At 36.8% G+C, this 14,180-nt stretch overlaps 1 protein-coding gene across 7 annotated transcripts in view; it reads left to right on the top strand.

The window, feature by feature from the left end:
- LOC145673820 (uncharacterized) overlaps positions 1 to 14,180 on the top strand; it is a 234,519-nt gene that overhangs the window by 177,219 nt on the left and 43,120 nt on the right. The window lies entirely within an intron of this gene.

Consider the following 14,180-nt stretch of genomic DNA (forward strand, 5'->3'; position numbering starts at 1 on the left):
TTCTTGACCGTTTTCTTGTCACATCCCAGATCTCTAGCAATCTGAGGCACAGTTTGTCCCATTTTTGCTCGGCCTATGATTTCTCCTCTCAGAGCAACAGACAGTTCTCCACAGCCTTTAGAGCGAGGCATTTTGAGAACCTGTTAGAAATTTGCGTTCTGGCGTGTATGACAAATGTCGGTAAAGTGCATCTTTCTGTTTCTACTGCGCATGGACCAGTCAATTTTCATGAAAGATCATAAATAATCCTGACAATTGCTGTAATATTTATGAACGAATACGTAATAGAACCTATATTAACAACATCATTCGTCAAGGCCAAAATAGGCTTAAACTTCAGAGAATACAAAATAAATTCAATACGGTAACAAAAGATTGAACATGAAACACGCTTACTATATTTTCAACTTGTCACATTAGCCGAGTGGACTAAGGCATTCGGTTAGAGATTCTGAGGCACCATTCAAGAGTAGTTCGAATCCCACCACAGTACAATTTGATTTTACCTCTTCTTGACGTTTCTGTTTGTGATCCTACCGGATTCTATTAAATATAATTTCGTAATACGCTAAAATATACGTAATATTTGAAGTTCTTAACCTCCCATTTTTACATTTTTCAAGCTCAGTTGAGAAGAAAGAGGGAAAATGAAAGTACAAAGATTTACAATAATTACTTAGCATTTACTGTCATTGTAATTGTGAATGAAAATGTATAATTAACTAAAAATATATTTAGTAGGTCACATGTCTCCATTTTTCGATTCTAACTTGAAAGTTACAGCTTAGGCGGTGACATATCGAAGACCCAGGGGGTTGAGGGGGTTGTAATCCCTCCCATTGAAACTTTTATATTCTATTGAAATAAAAAAGTGTTTCAGTTTATAAATTTTGGAAAAGCAACAATCACTGTATGTGGAGGACGGTTTATTTATACTACGATTTATCACTTCCAAATGTGTAGAAGATGTGACTGGATATTGTGTATAATCATTCAAGAAATATAAGACAACGAAGGGACTTCGTAAATCCTTCACGCCACCCCAGGAGGAGGAAGTGCGTCCCGCCGTCCCTCGGTTGGGAACTACTGCTTGCGAGGGAAACATTGTAACAGTGTGTAAGCGTTTCATTCCTCGCCTTCCGATTGAACTGTCTGTGTACTGCGCATGCGCCAGTCAATTTCGATAAAAGATCATAAATAAACCTGATACTTTCTATAATATTTACGAAAGAATGTGTAATAGAATCTAAGTTATATCAACAACATACATCATTCATCTAAGTAACGAAAACGTTCATGAAACAAATTAATAGATATATTATATCAAAGTAAATTAGGTTTAAATTTTAGGCAATAGAAAATGTTATTCTGTAATAAGAACTACTGCTCGAAGCCTTTGCTAAAATCACTAGTTGTTACCATAGCGGAGTGGTCTAAGGCGTTCGCTTATAAAGAACCATTCGAATTTACTTCGAGTCCCCGCGGGGTACAACGTTTTTCTCTCTCTTTTTTGTCACCTGTTCTCGATATTTCTGTCTGTGTTCCTGTCGGATTCGATTAAATAGAATTCGAATAGAGACCAATATATATGATAAATAAACATTTATTTGCGAGTCTGCACTCGTACAATATACATTTTCGAGATTTTGATTTTGGAAATGAAGTGTATATAATATTGAATAGTAAAAATAGTAAAATAAAAAAAATATTCGTATAAATATTGATTAATTAATTAGTGTTAAACATGGCTTTCCAATCAGGATTATATAGACAGGACTTACTTCTAAGTGCAATCCGAAAACAAATATTTGAGTTTTAATCTGACCCAAAGTTGGTAACTTACAGGATAATTTATACATGATCGGTATTGTAATTTTTATGCTTTTATTATAATCCTCTATAAGTTATGATTTTACCAATTCTAAATGTAGAACGAGAAACAAGTGTAATATTATATTTGTTACGAAAAGCCTTTAAGCAATGATGCTTTCAGGACGTGATCTGAGGGAGAATTTGAGACCCCTCTCAAGCTAAGAAATTTCCGCCTTCAGGACCATATATTCGATCGTGCTCAATGCGGACTACCAATGTTTGCCCTCCACCCGCATATTGAAATTCCCCCCGAGGATAATTTTCTGAAGTCACCACTGTTTATAAATAGTTTTTCGTTACAAATCAGAGGATAATGGAGTAGTGAGTATACTTAATTTTTTTAGCTATGGATTTAAGATTCGCAATTCATATAACGTTCCGTTCTAATCGAATTTGAAACAAAAGAAGTTTTCAATGAGTTACTCAAAGAAATATTTTCAGCCTCCGGATAAAAATAGGAAGACACTTAAAAAAGAAACAACTTGCTACAGGGTTTGAACTCACAAACATATGATTGATAGTGTATCGACCCAAACCACTCGACCGTTTTGCAGGCCTTTCACACATATTCTTTTTCCTTTTGTGAAAGCAGTTTACTGTTCCATACTCGCTTTTGTTTATTCCGATATGACTATGAGTTCTCAGTAAATTTGGACGTTACAGCTCTTGCAATGTATAAAAGTGTTTTTAGAATAAATCACAATCGATATTATGTCCTAATAACATACGTAAAACAGGTTGAATTCGTGAAATGATTGAGGTTGGACTGAGCGTAAATGTTTTCATAGTTAGGAGCCTGGATATGCAAACCCACTTAACGTGGGGATTTAATTTTGTGAAATTTGGTACATCGCAGAAAGTTTCTTTCAAAATGGCTTAGAACTTTGATTTGATGTTCTAATGTATTTCATCAAACCCTAGATGTTAAACACATTTTATTAAAATCTATGTAGAGTGAATTGGAAGTAATTCCTTTTCTAGATCAAATTTCAGAAATAAATAAAACAGATCCTCTTAGTTCAAAATCATCGGGAAAATGATACTAGATCTATGTAATAGCTAGCAGCATAAATTTAAACTTGGATGTGAGTGGTATCTTGATTTTAGAAGATCATATATGCGTAAGTGCTGGGAATGTTTTCCAAAGAATTATAAAAATACATTTGTGTACCATACCCTTGTACATTTATTGAATATCATTGTCTTGCAGACAGCAAGAAATAATTACTGAAGTGACTGAGAGAAAAACAAAATAATAAATTATGACCGATACAATGACTGTTCCTAAGAAATTTCGCTACTTGACAACTTAACTCCTGAAAAAATGGTCAGTAAAAGCCATAGTTAAAAGCAATGAGAAATACAAACCAAAAAGTATAAAAGAGCGTGTTCCGAAAAATTAATTCTGATGAATGCCAATGTAAATTTTGAACGTTTATAGCGAGTTTTATTAATCGAAGAACCTTTAACCTAATCTTCCACTTTCTGATAAAACTTTAATAGATAATACAGTGATGATATATGTTTAAAAATATATAGCGTATTAGATTAATGTGTACAAACAAAATAAGGGCAAATACATGATGCTAAAAGAATAATGTTTCTGGAACTTTAGCCAAAAGCCCATAGTTTCGGAGATTTGGGCTGCCGAAAGCATGAAAAATTGAATTTTAGAGACCCCTTTATTAAACAACTATCCAACATAGTGAGTGCGTCTTAATAAACCACTTAGGAAGTCCTACAGGTTATATTTAAAAATGCGTGTTTCAAAACTGTTCGATGCGTGTACAAGAGGTTCCTGCAACAATAACTAATAATGAAATACTGTTGGTTCATCATCCCTTTGGGGAATCCCTTGCGCACACATCGCACAATTGGAAAATCCATTTTTAAATCGAATTGGTATGGCTTCCTAAGTGATTTATTAATCAGCACTCCGTATGTTTGATAGTATTTCAAACTCTTCATACATTTTCCCACGCTTCAGGCAGCCTCTAACTTCAAAACTATGAGATTTTGGACAAAGTTTGTTTCCTTGTTTTTAGATCAAGTATCTCCCCGTATATTTTTTTTTTTACGCCTTAATACCAAACTTTATTTATTTTTGATTTTGCAAATAGTCGTAGTAAGAAATACAGTTTCTAATTGGTTTCGGTCATGGGTGTGAATTTTTGCTGTAATTTTTAACTTAAACTTCACCAAAGAAAAATAAAAATTACAACACAAATTGACACCTACGACCGTAATTAACCAAAGAGTAGATTTCTAACTATTACTCTTTGCAAGATCACATAGCACAGCACTTTCTATCGGCTATTGTGTGTACTTTGCCATTAGCATGGAAAAATGTCATTAGCATGGATTAATATTTCACGTGAAAACAAATAATATTTTTTAAAAACTAAAGTTATGCAGATTAAGCTCTGCTTAGTATTAAAACATACTTCTAAACTTTATCTGAACTTATTGAAAGAAAATGAATGGTATTAAAAAATATATATTTTTAGCACTTTTATTCTCAATTTGCCGCTAATTTGAGAATTACCCATATATATAAATATATATAATGTCCTGGATTGGCAACCATCAGACGGCGACCGTAGCTCCAAGTTTTTGGTAGTGGAGTGTTAGGGAAAACTCTACACTACACTACACTCACAACTCACACTGCCAGAAAAATTAATAAAGCACTGTCCTTTTACATATCAATTGGTTTAAACATCGCAACAGAGTAACTCTTACATTTTGACGGTCGCAGTTATAACGCTAACTCAGGGATTGCGAGGATTTGTCGAAAGGACTGAACCAAGAGTGTAATAATTGTAATATGTCAACCGTGTGACACTAACAAACAAGCAGACTACACTCAGTCGTCACATGATTACGAAAACAAGACTCATCTAAAACAGCGCCAGTGTCGAGATTAAAGGAGGAATCCCCGAAGATCAATATAAAATGAGCAGCACCTGAGCGTCAGCCTGCTCTAGAATTGACCATACCTAATTAGAACCTGCTCTGGTCGGTTGCTTCGGCCGATGGAGTATTCTTATACAAATTAACCCACTCTAGTCTACTACATTGGGGCGTGGAATATTTATGTCTAATTAACCTGCTCTGATCGGCTGCACGGGGCATGAAGCCGCCCTACAATATAATCTCTCCACACCTTAGAAGCTAGAGAATAGGAATCAGGGACACTACTGCATCTACTGACGCTTTTTTAAAAACTTTACTGTACTTAGTGTTTTCCATAACAAAACGTGAAGGGATAAAACCCAAAGATCTCGCATACATCAACCCTACCGGTCCTAACAACAAGAGAAATATTACAATATTAACAGTAAGGTTGAAAGAAATATGTAACATTTCTTTTGTTGCGACTCTCCAACTTTGTCCATAAGAAAAATGTGATGAATTAAGTTTGAAAAAAGATTAAATGAATAGTCCTTTAATGTCCTCTTCTCTTTAGTTCCGAAATAGGTTGTTCGTTCGACGAAACTCAATCTTTGAATATATTGCAGAAATGTTCAACTACATTTTCTCTCTGTTTATCAAAAACTCCATACTCCAATGAAACATTTCAACCTGGATGTACCGTACTGGAAACTATGTTTGATTTCAAAATCATCATATTCTGCGAGCGTCTAAGCAGTGACTGAGCCACCTGTTGTTTCTATTCAGTAAGTTACTAAACGATACCTAATACAGCCAAGTTTTTGACTATTTTACGAAGTTATTACTCATGCTACTTTACTGTACTCTTCATTACTTTTTATGTATGTTTGTGGTGATCATAGTGTTATTCTTCTTCTTGTGAACATAAAAGTGTAATATGTGTTATGTACTTCATTGTTTTTAGTATTTTTATGTACGTAAACAAGTGTTTATGTAAACTACGTATTATCTGTAACATGTATTTTGTAACAAATGTATGTTAAAATTTACTTTAGAGAATTACATTGAGACTCATTCAGACTCATTGAGACTCATTCAAGCCAGACTTCCCAGAAGCTTCAATGAAAATAGCAACTAATTTGTGAAATTACGAACAAACAAACAAACAAAAACAAAAAAAAAAAAAAAAAAAATGGAAAGAGACGAAAATTGTTGGAAGTAGGAGGTTGTCAATCTAAAATGATGGAAATTTCTCTAATCGCACTAACCAGATAGGCTCTACACTGGTAAAGCACCCTGTGTTAAAAATGAAAACGTATTGTTGCCAGTTTCACATTCATATGGTAGTCTGAAAGCTAAACTTTGAAGAACCGTATCCCCAAATTCTATTTCCAATCTCCTAAATATGAAAGAAAAGACCACAAAGACAGAAAGACTGAGGTCCTATAAAAACGAATATATCGTAATATCCACAAAAAATATATATATATATATATATATATATATATATATATATATATATATATATAGACATAAAACACAAGAAAAGCAGTTGCTCATGAGTATTCATGCCAGTGGTCGTTGAGCTTGAAGGTAAAGATTCATTGTTGGCTTCCTTATGAACAAAAGAATAACTCTGAAAATAGCTCTAAATATATTGTAATGTGTCCAACCATGTGCCCCTGCTAGCCACGTGCTATATGTCAACTAAAGCAGACTAAACTTCATTTGATGTCACATGTCACCGAAGAAAGACTACTACACTAGCGCCAGGCCAAAGATTCAACAGGGGATCAGAAGATCGCCATTAAAAGGAGCAACAATCACCTCAGTGTCAGTCTATTCCCAGATTGGTCACTGACCACTTCTGCTCTGTTCGGCTACATTGAACCGTAGAGTGCCTCCTACATCCTTTATTCGGCTGCACTGGCTGTCGAGCGTCTAGCCTGAACCATACAAATAGAGACGAGAAGGAATTAGAGACTCAGCCGCGTCTCCGAACGCTCTTTCTACTAATTTGTCGTACTTAAAATTTTTAGTATATTATAGTATTTATAATAATAGATGGCGGACAAAACTACAAAAGTTTCTTATATTCATACCTCAGTCATCCCGGTACCACAAAGCATTGTATGGTGGAGATGCTGGGTACGAAGCCAGGACCAACGCTGATTGTTAACTAAAGACGACTACAAAAATTCATGTTTAAAGAGAGTTGTTTGACTCACTTCAGAGAAACAGTGCGGAGCAGGGACGGCATTAAGGGTGGGCGGGGGTGGGCAACCGCCCACCCATCCGCCCACCCCAACAGAACACGGGTGTCATTAAGGGGGGACAGGAGGGGGCAATTGCCCCCACAAGAGTTTGAGGAATACATATACTTTATCGATTGTCTACTAATATATTAGTACAAACTGTGAAAGTCTTATGTTGTTGGTGTTCTTGCCCCCTCAGCGAAGTCTGAAATGACACCCCTGCAACAGAAGTAGAATAATGAAGGTGACCAGTGCCAGATTTAGGTTTGATGGGGCCCTAAGCTATTGAAGTTAATGGGGCCCTTTTATTTCTAGCTTTCTTTTTCAGCGACAAAATTTCGCCTTTTCTGTTTGAATATATGCTATATGGTAATTTATGGATCTAATACATATCTAAATACATTTTCGTGAATATTTCGTTAACTTAACTTACTGTTTTGAATACATTACAGAAAAACTGTAAAATTTGTAAAATTAGCGTTAGTTTAATTTGGTACCAATAAAGTCCCTTGCCGGTCTACTCTGTTTTCTTCTTGCACCAACTATGATCAACGCTCCACGCCATGCTTCTACAATATGTGGAGACCGCATCATTTCTCATTTCAAGTTGTTTCTATTGAGTTGGGTAAAAGTTTGAAACGTTTCCAGGGATCCGTGTAAGTAAATACAGTCTAAATATCATCCAGGGTTGGTAATTACTGCCTGAAGCTCAACTAATCGTGTGAGCGTTTTCCAGGTCAGGTTACTCGAGTAACTCAAAATGGAATGCAACCCTCGAAGATTACGCAAGGTGTAACACGACACAAATTCGCTGGAAGCAGAGGCGAACCTAGAAGTTTAAAACTAGAGAAGGTCAACTAAAACCCAGATTATGATAGATATATCGTGAGTTTACTATAAACTTTCAAAAATATGTAACTAATGGCTTCAATTACTTTTGTCACTCAAAAAAACTGGGGTCTTAGACCTCTCTAGCCCCTGGCTAGATACGTCTCTGGCTGAAAATCATAAAAAATATCGTTAAAAAGACCTAACTGTTGCACTAAAATTATTATGAGACCTATAAATGTAGGTAGCATCTTTTTACTGCGACGTGAAAAGATGTTGGTACCTTGCCTTGCTATGTAGTAACTAGTGCCGATAACCTAACGCATTCAGCCTGCTGCATACTAACTTACACAAGGTAAATTAGGGTAGTTCTGAACGTAACAATACATAAAATACTGTTAATATATACAAACGAACGACTCATATGCCTAGAACGAATGGATGAAATCACTACTATTCGTGCTCCTATTCTTTCCTTTAGTCAGGGGCGGATCCATTCTGAATGTTTGGGGGGGGGGGGGCAGTCGTTCGAAGTCAATAAGTTTTATTTTACGTTTATAATACAAAGGTGGAAATTCTTAGGATAGGTTTTATTTTTAAAATAAAAACATATTCAATTCTGGGAGGCGATCGCCCCCTGGATCCGTCACTGCCTTTAGTGATCCATTATTGCACTCTATAGATCACTATATGAGCTCCTCCGTGGCTAAGCGGTTAGCGTACGCACCTTTGGCGTGGGAAGTCCGGGTTCGATTCCCAGTGGGAGCTCATGTGGTTCGGATTCCACGTTCATCAGTAGGTCCCGTCTCATGTAGCCTCGCTGCTGAAAGGGACGTTAAACTCAAAATCAACACAACTCTATAGGATCACTATGAAAATCAGTGCCAAGTCCTGAAAGTTATGAAAATACTTCTGCACACTACTTTTCATACTTACGTACAGCGAAATAAAATAGCTATAATTTCGCGATGTAAAGATTATTGCCGCTTAGGGCTGTAATTCCTTTATATTTTACTATTATTTCACGAGCTTGTCGTTTTATGCCTTCTTCTTATGCATCCACTGTTACCAGACTTTATTTCTTATCGAATTCCAAATAGTACGTGAAAGGTAGCACTAGAGTTCTGGGGCAACGATTACAAATGGGGCTCTGAAACAAAATCCCCATTACAAGCGGAGCTGGTAAACGAGGGTTCCATTATAAGCGGGGCTGGGCAACAGAAATCCCATTGCAGGCGGGTTGGAAAACAGGCTCATGGAAAACTTGCTTCATGAGAGCTTAATACATAACAGTACAGAACACCGTTGTTGTATGTGCGTTTTATCTTATTTGCTTTTATTATATATCTTATTTGCTTATTATTTGGATATGACATTACAGCCACTTTTTCTTTTAAATTTTTGGGGCCCCAATAGAGCGGGGCCCTAAGCTATAGCTTGTTTAGTTTATATGCAAATCTGGCACTGAAGGTGACATCCTGTACTTCAAAAGCAATAGGTATTACTTTCGATTGTAATGTAATAGGTTCTAGGATTCTGTTTAACTCTGCAATGCACAATGATTTTAAGACAGATACTTATAGTAATATAATGATGCCAAAAGTCGTGATTAATGAATTGAAGTTTAACACACACGCTCAATCGTGCTATTGAAACGCCAGTGTTTGTATGTGCTGCACTGAAAACAAAAGTACTGTAAGTGCTTTTTAAAAAGTCGACTAAATAATGGACAGGACTGGCCAGTATCGTCTATTGTCTCATTTCAAAAAGAGAGGGAGGAGAGTAGTGCTTTGTGTCAAGGGGGCCCAAGGGGGCCCGGGCTCCCCCAAAGCTTATGTGCGCCCCGCATTTTATTTATGAATATACAATATTTGGCATAATTTGAATTAAATTTGTCTTAAAATCCTCATACATGCCTTCTGCATCTTAATTACCCCCCCCCCCCAAATTTACAGAGAAATTGGCGCCCTTGCTTTGTGTCGGCGCGATAGCTTCTTATAAGAGGGTTGCAACTTGCAATTGTTTATAGCAATGTACCACATGTCTTACCCGTGTGGCATTAAACAGATTTGTAAAAACCCTTATTATAGAATTGTTGAGTTGATCTCTGTTGCGTTCAGAAGTCTTGGCGGTCGGTGCTTGTTCAACTAATATGTCGAAAAAACTTATCAGCGATTTCTTCTCAGGCTCAGTGGCACTCTCGTATTCAAAGAAGCGCAATTTTCAATCCGTTGACGTTAGTGATAATCCTTCTTCTTCAATGGGGAAAAAGACAAAAAAATACAAATACATGTGACAACCAGGATTCGCAATTTGAAGTGTTTGATTTCGAAGGAAGTGAAAATGAACTAGATGTTGGAGATAGCGAAGACGACAGCGTTGCTTCTGAAGTTACTCATTTATATTTTTTGTCTCTTGCTTTCTTGTAATAAATACTTCAAAGATAAAAATGTTTGCAGCAGCCTATTTTATCCTTGTTTTACTTTACCTACTTATTGTGTATATTATGTTATTAACGAAAGGTAAAGTATTAGCTGTTACTTTGTGTTATTTGAATCTTCTTTTATTTCTATGCATTCACGTGCATTCTTGGAGGGAGAGGATATAAAGCTGTCTTGAACTTCATCGATTACACAGTACACACCGTTATTATTGTTTAAAACAAAATGAAAGTAGAGGTAGTGTGTGTGCCACGCGGAATTCGGTAGGTCGAGCATATTGCCACGAACTCCCGCGGCCCATCCTAAGTCCTGCATTTCTTCAGTCTCACCAGGTGAATGCTGGAATGGCACCTTCTATAAGGCCAACGCAGCTGTTTTCCACATCCTTGTTTTTCCCCTATTTCGGTCTGAGCCTTACCTAACTAAAGAGTATAAAAATTGAAATTTAATTATTGTCAAAAAATGTCTACATTGCCCAGTTCTCATTTTCATTGTCCGCCCACCCAGCAACTAGGTCCGCCTCTTTCCGCCCACCCCATCAAGCGTTCCTGACGCCGTCCCTGGTGCGGAGTAATTTACCAAAAGCACATTGAGCGAAAAAGAGATATTTTGATAAAAGATGCAGGCAAACTCAGTATAATGATGATCAAAAAGTTCCAGTTTATTACCCATTTAGAAAGAAAGGACATGTAGAAGCTTGGTCAGTAATATTTTGTGGCGTTGCTATAATTATAGAGAAAATTAATCCGAACTTTTGTCGTGTATCGTACTGCCTTCCACCCCTATAAACACCACCTTCACGAGGACACTTATGTGTCAGGTGGAAAGGATTGCGTACTACAGTGAAATTTAGAGCTAGTCGATGGTAATAGGCCACCCTCATGTAAGTGGTCTAAATGGAAGTAGCTAGACGAAGAGTATTCTGGGGAAGTCAGCAGTCCTCCGGTAGCCAAGCTGGCAGAAATCATAATGATTGGTACGACAACTTGTATTAATCCCAGGCGTGGTCAGAGTGACTTTAACAGCTTTGGATATTGCGCGGTGGAAGGCAGCGGGAAGACACCATTCTATTTTTCCCTAGTTTGTTGACAGCAAACAAACATATGCACAATGAATACTTCGCAGGTCAAAATATATTTCCGGAGGTAAAATATCAACTCCATTTGGATCTCCGAGAGAGGGATATCTTGGGAAGAACTAATAGACGAGAAAACAACAGTGTGGGGGAGTAAGAAAGACAAGCAACATCAAACGATTTAGGATAGGACATTGAACGTAAGTACTATGTTACATGGAGAGAAATTAGAAAATCTTAGACGAAATGAAACAAAATAATCTAGATTTGGTAGGAGTTTGTGAAGTTAAATGGAAAGGTAATGAGGTGCTGAGCAGCGAAGGAAATTAAAATGCCGGTCATAATGGTGTAGGAATAATTCTTGATAAGCGCTTAAAAGAGAAGGTAGTGAAAGTAGAATTTGTTGATGCTAGAATAATGGTGTTAAGACAAATGCAAAACGAAGAATCTAGCGGTGATACAGACATACGCTGCGACGACTTCGCATACAACTGAAGAAGTAAAAGTAATTTATGATAAAATAGAAGAAATTATAGGCAGGGAGAAGAGGGATACATACGTAAATGTAATGGGAGATTCCAATGCAGTTGTGGGGGACCGCGGTGGCTCAATGGTAGAGCGTTCACCTCTGGTGCTTGGGGTCCCGGGTTCGATCCCAGCCCCCGCCAAGTGAACTTTGTGGTGGACAAACACCGTGTGCGTGGGTTTTCTCGGGGTTCTCCCGTTTCCTCCCACTTTCTTCATTCCACCATTTCATTCATTTCTCATCTTCACCGTCTCCTTTAGCCTAACCGGCATAACCGTGGGACGTAAAACTCAAAAATTTCATTTCATTTTTTCCAATGCAGTTGTGAGAGAAAAACATGAAGGTGAAGTCATAAGCAAATACGGTTTAGGCGAAAGAAATGAAAGAAGAGAGGGACTGGTCAATTTCTGTAGACAGAATTCACTAGTAATTGGAAACATTTGGTTCAGTTAGCACAAAAGAAGACATACCAGAAAATCCTCAATAGACGACCGAAGATATCAGATAGACTTTGTTATGATTCTGGAGAAGTATCGGTATAGGTTGAAGAACGCGAAGACCCTCCCTGGAGTCGATATTTTTTCTGATTAACACCTTGTACTTGCCGAGGTTGATATTCAATTAAAAAGTGTAGGCAGAAGAAAAGTAGGCAACAAAATGTTGAATACTTAAAAGTTGAAAAATGAGGACGTAAGAAATCTTTTCGTTAAAAACATGGAAGAAATATACGAGGAAAGGATAGGTAAAGGTAGTAACAGACGGTGGGAACATATCAAACTTTGCATACAGCAGGCTGCAAAAGTAGGAGGTTATCACGAACACAAAACAGCTAAGAAACCTTGGGTTACACTACAGATGTTGCAAAAAATAAGGAAAGTGAAAACGTGGAGGTTTTTTATATATATATATATATATATATATATATATATATATATATATATACAAAAGAGGGCAGAAAGATGTACAGAATGTTAAATAACGAGTTATGAAGGGAAACAGACTGAGCAAGGGAAGAATTTTACAAAAGTAAATGCGAGAACACAGAAGAATTAGAGTTGGAAAATATGAGAAAATGTACCAAGAGGGAAAATCTATAGAGCTTCGGAGGAAACAAAGGGATATTATGACGGCACTAGAAAATAAGAATATAAAGGTAGTCAGCAAGAGAAATGAAGTCTTAGAAATGTGAAAGAATATGTTAAGTACTTGTTTGAGAATAGGAATAGGCTATGTGGCCTAGATGTTGGAGAAAAATATGAAGTACGCGAGGATAACAAAGGGTTTAGTATTCTTTGGGATGAGTTTGAAAAAGCTATATCCGAGATTAGTAATGGAAAGGTAACCGGGATAGGTAATATACCAATCGAATTCATTAAGAATATGGGAGGCGAGGGCAAGAAAGAATTGTTCTGACTCTGCAATGAAATATATGAAACAGGAAAGTGGCCAAAAGACTTCCTGAATACGATCGTAATAGTGGTGGCTAAGAATTCAAACCGGGAGATATGAGGATTATAGAACTGTTAGTCTCCATATACCACACAGCAAGAATTTTGCTTCGAATTCTGAACAAAAGATTGTATAGAAGAACAAATGAAAAAGCTAAGGAGGAACAGTTCGGGTTCAGGAGAGGTAAGGGAACAAGAGATGCAATTTTATTAGTAAGCGTGATCGATGAAAGGTTTATAGGAAAAGGGAAAAAGGTGTATATGTTATTTATTGATCTAGAAAAGACTTTTGACCGCGAGAATTGGGAATTGTTGCTTAAAGTTCTAAGGAAGGTTGAGTTGGAATGAAAGGATCGATCAACCAACAAGTATATGTTAGAATAGTTGAAGAAGTGACAGAGGAGAGTGCAGTTGGAAGGGGAGTTCCGCAGGGATGTTGTCTCTTGCCTACATTATTTAATATCTGTCTATAAGAGATAGTGGACAAGAGCCTAGATAATCAAGACATTTGGGTAGGAGATACAATGATTAGGTGTATATGGTCTGCAGATGATATGGTACTTGTAGCGGAATCTGAAAAGAAAATCAATAAGATGTTAGAAAATTTGAGGAAGGACTGTGAAGAATTTGGATGAAAAAAAAAACTTTTAAAAGACAAAAGCAACGGTGATTGGAACGTAACAGTCAGTGTCAAATAAAGAAATAGGAGGGGAGAAAATAAAACAGATAACTAAGTTTTCGATTTATGGGTAGTATTATTAGTGATGGTATGAAGTGCCAACGTAAAATAAAAGCAAGGATAGGATGAAAGAAGCCTTTAGAAGGAAAAAAAGTATGTTT

The sequence above is a fragment of the Thermobia domestica genome, chromosome 17, assembly GCF_964235325.1.
Source record: "Thermobia domestica chromosome 17, izTheDome1.hap1.1, whole genome shotgun sequence".
Taxonomy (NCBI): Eukaryota; Metazoa; Arthropoda; class Insecta; order Zygentoma; family Lepismatidae; genus Thermobia; species Thermobia domestica.